Source organism: Antechinus flavipes, chromosome 2, assembly GCF_016432865.1.
Source record: "Antechinus flavipes isolate AdamAnt ecotype Samford, QLD, Australia chromosome 2, AdamAnt_v2, whole genome shotgun sequence".
Classification (NCBI taxonomy): Eukaryota; Metazoa; Chordata; class Mammalia; order Dasyuromorphia; family Dasyuridae; genus Antechinus; species Antechinus flavipes.
The window spans coordinates 131,465,267-131,473,059 of record NC_067399.1 but is presented as its reverse complement, the minus strand read 5'-3'; positions in this window follow the sequence as shown (position 1 = coordinate 131,473,059).

The window sequence follows — 7,793 nt, the reverse complement described above, 5'->3', positions numbered from 1 at the left end:
CCTAGATGGCCAGGCTGTCCAGGGCTATGGAGGCCTAGAGATGCCCACGCTACGCCTCCAGGACTGCAGAATCAAGCTTGGAGGCCCATGCCGACAAAGAGGAGGCTGCCAGCCTGAAGCTGTCCCCGACGTGGGCTCCGCATGCACAGCAAAGCTCTCGCCTCCGCAGCTCGGTGCAACCCCGGCGTGGACGGCAACTACTGGCACAGGTTCTCCCTCGCACTCTAGACTTTTTTCCCACGTCGGGGAAGAAATCGCTTCTCCCCACTTAAATTCCCTCTTTTTGAAAGCGCGTGTTCATCGCCTCCAGGGCTAAGCTCTCGAGCGTAGACGGGACTCCCAGAGGCTTCCCAGACACTTTAGAACGCCACCCAGCGGACTGCATTTCCCAAAATGCTTTGGGCCAAGAGCTCCTATTTTATCGGAGTAGCGCTGGAAATCTCTGTGGACTACATCTCCCAGAAGGCTGTGAGCTTAGTAACACCACCCTTCTGCTCTCTGATTGGTTGGGCTTGCTTACAGCGCCTTCAGTTAAACAAACAAACAAAAAAGTGGGTGAAGGGGGAGAAGGGTAGTACGTGTGGTGGGTAAAATTTCTGGGGGGTTTCGTTATCAGAGAATATTCAGAACTTGCTTGGGTCGGGGTCGAAGAGATGACCTCTGAGATTTCTTCCAACTCTAGCTTCTGTGATTGTGAATACAGAAACTAGTTAATCTGTCTCAAAGGGCACACTCTGCAACACTAACTTCCTGATGCTGGGCAAATCGCTTTAATTCTGTATGCCTTAGTTTTCTCATCTATAAAATGGGGATAATAATAGCTCTTACCTCTCGGGCTTGCTGTAAGTATCAAATAAGTATTTAAAGTGCTATATAAATGCTACTTATTACTATCGCGTCCATTTTACAGATGAGGAAACCGAGGTTAAGAGCAGTTAAGTGATTTGGTCAGGATCATACAACTAGTATTATTTTCTTTTTTTTTTTAATTTTTATTTAATAATTACTTTATATTGACACTCGTTTCTGTTCCGATTTTTTTTTCCCTCCCTCCCTCCACCCCCTCCCCTAGAAGGCAAGCAGTCCTTTATATGATACAACTAGTATTTCAAGAAGAATTTGAATTCAGGCCTTGCATTCTCTTGACTGCAAGGCCTAGTTTAGTTTGCATTAGTGGTAAAGGAAGTTTTTGCCATCCAGGGAGTGGGGAGGAAAAGGGCTCAATCCTTGGCTTGGCTTATCAAGCCAAAAAGGCACGAAACTTGAAGAAATTGTTTGGATCACGTAGAGCTGAGGAAAAATGTAAAAATACTCACTCATCAACGCTTTATATTTTGACAGTTTTAACTCTCAGCCTTCTAGGAGAACATCATAATAGATAAAAGTTGCTAAATTGTGTTTTGAATTTCTGTCTTAAGAGTTTTTTGTGTTTAGCATTTTGTGTGTGTGTGTGTGTGTAAGAAATAGCTATTGTATCCAATTCCTGACTCATTCATTTGTTCCAGTATGCGCTGAATATCTATTTCCCCCTTTGGGGATATTCTAGACATGAGTCAGACCCAAACTTTTACATATTCTTCTCAGACTGTCAAGGTGAAAGTGTAGAAACCAAAAAGAACAAGGAAAAAAACCTGACTTTTTTTTTTGAAGTGGTCAGGTTCCATTAGGACTGAACCTGGTATGTGGATCCAGAAAAGAGGGCCCCCTTAGTGGCTAGGAGAAGGTGTAATTCCCCAGGCCCTTGCTGTGGTTTTAACTGTTACACTGATATAGCAGCTCAGCCTTCTCAAAAACTTCTGGTGACTCATTGTTTTGCTGCTTAGGACCCAGAAGAACAAGTTTAATCCCTCTTTCAAATGACAGCCCTACAAACACTTGATAACACTGTCATCTCAATTCTGTCTTTTCTTTCCTAGGTTAAGTATCCCTAATACCTTTAAACAGATCCTCTTGGGGTTGATAGTAGCTTTCTCTGGTTTCTCTCCAATATGTTAATATCCTTTCTCAAATGTGGTTATCAGAACTGAACACAATGCCCAGATTTCATCTGACTGAGGCAGAGTATTAGAAAGGCAACACAATGTGCGTTGGCTTTGAAGTTAGGAAAACCTGGCTTCAAGTACCACTCTCAGTCTGCTCCAGAGTTTTGTTTCGCTCAGTAAATAATAGATTTTATATCTATGACATTTTATACTTGACAAAGTGTTTTACATGTGTACGGATGGCAATCTATTGGCTCCATCTGTCTATTCCACTGAAAGTAAATAACATGACATACTCTACCTTGATATTTGTCAGGTGAGAATACATCTGTTGAATCAAAGACATTCAATTGGGTGAGAAAAGTCCTTTATTAACTTGCAAGAAATGAAGTAAGGCTACAGAAAAAGTATATTGGGGTTGATTGAAGAGTTTGTCATATTCTATGGGCTGAGATAGAAATAGCAGGCTAGTTTGCAAATGGGCATTCCAGTGGCAGGCCGGCCTAGTGTCATAAATAGTCTAAGCCAAGTCCCATCCCTAAAAGCTGATAACATTTGGCTAATATATATCAATTGATAATCATTAGGGAGAGCACAATAATGGGGGAGTGGGAGCAAAAGTATTAGAAAACTCCCAACTCCTAAGGATGTTACCTAAGAATCCTAAGGAAAAGTAGCGAGCTGACTTTTGCATCCCCAACCTCAGGTACAAATATGGATTGGGATAGTGATGCAGGACCTATACTATACAAACATATATCTCATTTGATTCTTTACAACAATCCTAAGGGCAGGTGGTCTTATTCCAATTTTACAGATATGGTAAACTAAGGACCTAGAGAGGTTAAGTAGTGAGGTCACATAGCTGACTGTATGTCAGTTTACCACTTTGAATCTCAGTTTTACTACTTGCAAGATGAGAGATTTGCATGAAATGATCTCTTGAGTCCCTTCCAGTTCTAAAAGTCTAAGATTCTCTGAAGTAGCAGATGATTCACTTCTGTGCTTCCCACCTCTCCTCCTGCCATCAGGCCTACTTAGGCTAGGAAGGGTTGAATCCCTGAGGAATAGTTCAACTAAAAATGCTTTTTTAATTACTGGGGGTGGTGGGTTGAATTTAATGAAGATTTAAAAATGTTTATTATGTACAACACACTGTGTTCAGCAGAGGGGATACAAAACTTAAAATCAATCAACCGAAATTAAGTATCTACTGTGTTCTAGACATTTAAAAATGCCATAGTCCTCTCCATCAAGGAATCCACATTCTACAACATAAGGTTTCCTGTCTCCCAGTCAGAGTGATAGTGTCAAGGGATTAGGAAGGAAGGAGGTTATCTGAATGAGGGCCTAGAGAGATGGTTGGGAGTATACATACCAGACAGGTTTGGCTGATATTTATTCTCAAGCATTAAGCAATAACCTAGCAAGGGAAGAGAATAGATAGCAGGTATAACTGATTTCAGTCTCCTTTTCTACCAAGGGTGTCCTTTTCTACAAAGGGGAATGGAATCCCTTAATTTCTTGCTTGAGAACCTTCTAGATTATTTTAAGACACAGATGCTGAGACATACATAGGGCTAAAGGAAAACAGATTGTGTAATTTTAAGATCTATAGAAAAAGAAAAGAGGAAGAACGCAGTAACTTTTATTTTTACACCAAAGCATTTATTAACTGCCTAACATGAGTTCTAATATACTTTTATTAGAATGAGGGGTATTTTGATGGTGAAGAGGGAGCTAATGATACAAAAAGAAGGAAGAGAAAAAAGGCCCTAGGAAAACACCTAAAAGTGCACAGAAGAAACCAAAGAGGGATTTTGAGGGGAACATGGTGAACAAGGCAATACCTTTATCCAAAGGGTCTCAAATATTTCATTCAGTGAGGTAGAGGAATGCCCCCATTATAATGAGAACAATTTGTTTCATTGGCCACTAAGGCTGAAGCAGGTGCAGTGAAGTGCTTAGAGCTTCGTTATACAAGTCCTGTGGCCACAGGCAAGTGATGAAGCAGCAGGTGCAAGGACACTAGGAGCTGTAATCACAGCCCTGTGTACAGGTGGTCCAGATTGTTTTCTCACTGGATTGAAGCAGCAATGGGATTCTATAGTCCCTTGGGTGTCTGAGCTACCTTTGTGAAAGACCTCACTCGTTTACCTCTGGCATGAAGAATGGGATAGAAAAGGCACCTTGGAAATTGTCTGCTTCCAACATGATTACTGTAGAAACATGTTTAGCATGATTGCACATGTATAACCTTTATCAGATTGCATGCTGTCTTGTGGAGGGAAGATGGAAGAAAAGGAGAAAAATTTGGATTTCAAAAATCTTATAAAAATGAATGTTGAAAAATATCTTAACATGTAAGTAGGAAAATAAAATACTATTAACTAAAAAAAAAAAAAAAAGAAAGGAAAATAAATTGTCTACTCCATTCAACCCTGGCAAGTGAGAATTCCACACTGGTTGAAACGCAAAAAAAATATACAAAGACTTTTGTAAAGATGATCACACATTACTGGACAACATGAAATCCATTAGGCCGAAAGATGAGCAGCTTTTGTTGTGAAAGAATTCAGCAGGTATCTTATCCAAAAAGCAGCTCTGAGTAAAACCTGAGTGGCCAGCTTATTATTAAATGTGGATACACAATTTTTTTTTTTTTGGAGTGACCATAGTGAAGAAGCTGGCATAGGTTTTATAATCAAAACTAATTTAGACAACATGCTTGTATTTAGTAAAATACAGATTCATGATAATGTGATTTCTACTTGTGCAAGAAAGTGCCATGATATCCTCATCAGTATATAGGCTCTCCATATATAGGACTGCTTGCCATCCTGGGGGGGGGGAGGAGGGAGGGAGGGGGAAAAAACGAAACATAAGTGATTGCAAGGGATAATGTCGTGTAGAAATTATCCTGGCATGGATTCTGTCAATGCGAAGTTATTATTAAATAAAATAAAATTTATTATAAAAAAAAAAAATCAGTATATAGGCTCTCACCATGACAAATCCTGATAAGGTCAAAGAAAAAATTTGTAAAGACATAGATCCTTATCAATATGCTGAAAGTGGATGAACTTGTAATTATTTTAAAAATTCATATAAATATATATCATATATAAGATATAAACTTATATAAAATGTTTTAAATTTAAAAATTAAAAAAAAATTTTAATGCAGAAAAGATACAGACTATCAAACATTATAGGAAATCCTTGGAAGGAATGGAGTCAGAAACAGCAGCAGCAACAGTCACTTAATACTGAAGACCTATGCGCTTCATGATTTTATCACCAACTCTGAATTTCATTTTTCTAAATGCAATGAAATTCTGTGGATGTATCCTTGAAACAAATATTCGCATTTAATAGATTATATCATTGTAAGGAGAAGAGACAGACCATATGTAAGAGTGAATGTGTGGTGTGGAGTGCTGGCCTAATCACAGATTTATTCTATCCAAGCTAAATATAAACAGTGGTCCCAAGGTAAGAGCATCTAATGTCTATAGAGTACTGTACTTTTCTAAGTAGAAAGCTAATTTGGAGGAAAAGGTGAGCCAACACATGATTGGCAACAGTGGAGCAGAAAAGGAATGGGCAGCTTTCAGAGGTTTGATAAAAGGCACTGCATTTACACATCAGAATCAAAATACTGGTAAACATCAAGACTGGTTTGTCAAAATGATGGGGAAATTCAGAAGCTACAAAACAAAAAAACGAGAATTCCATAGGATATTCTGTCCAACAGGATAGTTCACCCATCTCTAGGAAGGCAGAATTTAACTCCATGTCAAGTAAAACATAAGTGAAGCTTAGGGAGCTGCAAAATTCTTGGCTCTGTAAGAAGGCAGATAAAATTCTGTTTTCTGCTGATGGTAACATTCCAAAGTGCTTTTATGATTGATTCCCTGAAGGCAATTACCCAGAGCTGATGATGATATGGACATGATCCTAGAGGGTTGAACACTTTTTGGTGTTCTCAACAGACATCATCAATCAATACTGAAACCATTGGCCAGTATTTATTATATTTAAGTCAATCTTCTCTAACCAAATTTCCAACTGAAGAAGAGGTTTTGAATGCCATTTGGCTCCTCTTATGTGGCAAAGCCCCTGGTGCTGATTCTATTCCATCTAAGATTTAGAAGGCAGGGGATCCACTTCTCAGATAAAAGATGACTGAAAATTTCTGGTTTATGTGGCAAAAGAAGGTTATTCTCCTGGAGTTCTCTTTGTCTGTCTTTATAAAGGTAAAGGAGATAGATTGTCCTGTGCAATAATAGGAAAGTCTCTCTTTTTAGTCATTGCTGGTAAGATTCTTGCTGGAGTTCTCTTTAACAGGCTGAGGAACAGTTAATATGGTGTTTGTAGTCTGACAACTTCAGGAAAAATGCTGGCAGAAATGTACCAACCTCTGTTGTCCACCTGACCAAGGCCTTTGATACTGGAGTTGTGAGGGCTTATGGGAAATTAAGGCAAAATTTGGTTATCCAGAGAAGTTCATCAATTTTACATGTCAATTTCATGACAACCTGCTTGTCCAGGTTCTGGATAATGGACAACAAATGTTCTTGTGCTTTCCTGGTCATCAGTGGAGTAAAACAGGGCTGTGTGCTTGCTCCTATGCTTCTTAGCATTATGCTTTCTTCAGTATTGTCAGATAACTTCCAGAGATGGAAATGGCATCAAGATCACTTGAAATGGCTATGAGTCAAGACTAAAATAGGGGAAGAATTGATGTATGACTTTTTGTCCACAGATTGTGTACTCAATACAGTCCAAAGCTGAGAAGCAGCAAAATATGGTCAATTCTCTGTTGCTTATGCTAGTTTGGGCTTATAATTAACACCAAGAAAACTGGGATTCTCCATCAACCAGCACCATTCGTGGAAACATCAGTTACAGCAAATGGAGAAAGAGTGAATGCTGTGCACAAGTCCACTAATCTTGGCAGTAGACTTTCCAGGGATGCCCACATAGGTGATAAAATTGATACATGCATTGCCAGAGCTAGCTCAGTGTTTAGGAAGTTCCAAAGGGAAATATGGGAGAGAAGAGATATCAGGCTACCTGCCAAGCTGAAGGTCTACAGAGCCCTTGGGCTAACCTCATTATTGTGAATTAATGAAACTTGGGCAGTATAGCAGCCCCGGTATAAGGAGAATGACCGCTTCCATTAGAATTGTCTTAGGGAGATTCTGAAGATCACAGGGGCAAGATAAAGTACCAGACACAAAGGTCCTTTCTTGAGCTAACTGCCAAACATTCAGACCTGTGGCAGAGAGCATAGCTCCCCAATGGGCTGGTCATTTTTTGAATGCCAAACATTGTTTGCCTAAAAGACTATTTTATTTACTCTAAATCACTGTTGACCAGAGAAATGCAAATTAAGACAACTCTGAGATACCATTACATACTTCTCAGACTGACTAAGATGACAGGAAAAGATAATGGCCAGTGTTGGAGGGGATGTGGGAAAACTGGGACACTGATATATGGGTGGAGTTGGGGATGGATCCAACCAGTTGGATCTGGAGAGAGGTTTGGAATTATGTCCAAAGGGCTATCAGACTGTGCATACCTTTGATCTAGCAGTGTTTCTACTGGGCTTACATCCCAAAGAGATCTTAAAAAAGGGAAAATGATCTGTATGTGCAAAAATGTTTGTGGCAGCCCTCTTTGTAGTGTCTAGAAGCTGGAAACTGAGTGGATGCCCATCAATTGGAGAATGGCTGGGTAAATTGTGGTATATGAATATTATGGAATATTATTGTTCTTAAGAAATGACCGATAGGATGATTTC